Source organism: Camelus bactrianus, chromosome 2 (assembly GCF_048773025.1).
Source record: "Camelus bactrianus isolate YW-2024 breed Bactrian camel chromosome 2, ASM4877302v1, whole genome shotgun sequence".
In the NCBI taxonomy this organism is placed as follows: Eukaryota; Metazoa; Chordata; class Mammalia; order Artiodactyla; family Camelidae; genus Camelus; species Camelus bactrianus.
Window position 1 is genome coordinate 118,740,762 of NC_133540.1, and position 1,958 is coordinate 118,742,719.

Sequence of the window (1,958 nt, forward strand, 5' to 3'; positions counted from 1 at the left end):
AAGGTGCACACAACTATCTCCCATTTTACAGGGGAGGAAACTGAGGCATTGAGAGGTCATAACTTGCCCACAATTACAGTTAGTAAGTGACTGGCTGGGCTGCAAACCCACACCTGTCTAGCTCTGAGGACAGAGGGTTTACCTTCCTCCTCGCTCCACTACCACACAGCTGAGAACGAGAAGGCACTCAATCAGAGGAGCCTCACCCTCTCCTCTCTATAAAGCAGTAGCCAATCTCTCTGAAGGCAGACATCTCTCAGGCGCGCAGGACACATACTCATGATTGTGGGTCCACGTGCCTGTCGCCCTCTCCAGACCATGGTCTTTGCCCTCTTCCCCAGCATGGGGCCTTGCTGAGTAAGGCATTTGGGGAATGTGTGTTAGCACAGCAGTGAGGGCTATGCATAGAATCCTATTCCTCTTGAGTAGGATTCTCCTGGCTGTGTCCTGTGTGACCTTGGGTAAGAGAAAAACATCTCTGAGCCCAATTTTCCCATGTACAAAATTGGAAGACCTATTTCTCAGGGCAGATGGGAATTAAGTGATGATAAATGTAGACTGTTTCCCAATGATGCTAAGTGCTGGCTGAATGGTGACCTGTAATGAAAGACAGCTCCCTCCATGAAGTTACTTGCAACAAACTGACTTTCAATTCCTGAGCCCCTTTTGGTCCGCCTGTGACCCCCACATAGCCATGTGGAGTTACTTCTTCAGTGCTATCTGCCCAGCTAGATTTCAAGCTCCCTGAGGATACAGCCTGTCCCTTTGTCCACCTCCCACAGTGGCTAGCCAGGTGTGCACAAAATAATTGCTGAAGAAGCCGCAGTATTGGTAATTCCTATAGTAAAAACCTTTTGCGGTGGGTACTGCTTTTCTGGGTCTATCTTAATATGGAAATGGTCTTCCTTGGTTAGTAGCCTGATGATGGTGTCTTTGAGTCCCCAGTCTGAGCGGTCCTGGCTTTTAGCCATTTTGATTCTGTTCTGGCCGTTTTCTTTGATTTCTCCAGTTCACATTACCTTGTGGTAAGATTCAAGCTGTGTCTCAAATGTGGGGAGAGAAGAGGGGCTCAGTAGCACCTGGTTACCAATCCCCACCCCAAGCTCCAGTCCCCATCTCTGCTCAGCCATCTACTCCTTGACCGCCAGCCAGTCACTGATTCTTTCTGTGCCTCCGGAGGACCTGCCTCGAAGGGCTAGAAGATTAAACATACAGAGCCTAGAATACATCACACCCTCAATCTCTATTAACAATTGTCCCCTGTCCTTTAGTCCTTTAATTGGTGTGGGTGGGGTGCAAGTGAACTGCTGGGTGACAGAGAAATTTCATAGGCTTTTTAGCTCTGTAGCAAGCAGCAGGCAGGCCCCAGAGCAGCAGGGGTGCGCACTGCTGTAGCAGCTTTTCCTGCCTACCTGCCTTCAGGAGGGAAAGGTGGCTGGCTTCAGGAAGCCCAGGGTGCGCGGGGAAAAGGAGCCCGACCCCACAGCCTCACCGCAGAAGACAGGCAAAGCCAACCCTCAACGGCACTCACTTCTTTTTAAAAATTAATAAAAGCTCCTCAAAATTCTGTACTCTCCAAATACCCAGGACAAAGTCTCCCTTCCTGGTATCAAGCCAGTTCCCCCAAATTATTTCGAGCCGGTGGAGAGACTGCAGGCAACCGATCCCGTACCGCTTGGCCAGGTCCCTAGGGAGTCCCCGTCCAGGCCAGCCCCTCCCCCAAGGTCACCCAACTTTTTCCTGTGTCCGCAGCTCCTGGAGAGGGTCCCGGAGGGTCCTAGGGGGCGGCGGCCGGGCGGGTCCCGAGGCCCCGGGGGCCGGCGGGGCGCGGCGGGGGCGGCGCGAGGCCCCCTCCCCCGCGGGGCGCGCATTATTCATTGGCCAGAGCGGGCTGCGGGCGCGGGTGCTGATGTCAGGCGGGCGCGGGTGCGGCGGGCGCAGCGGCGGCGGCCGCCCAG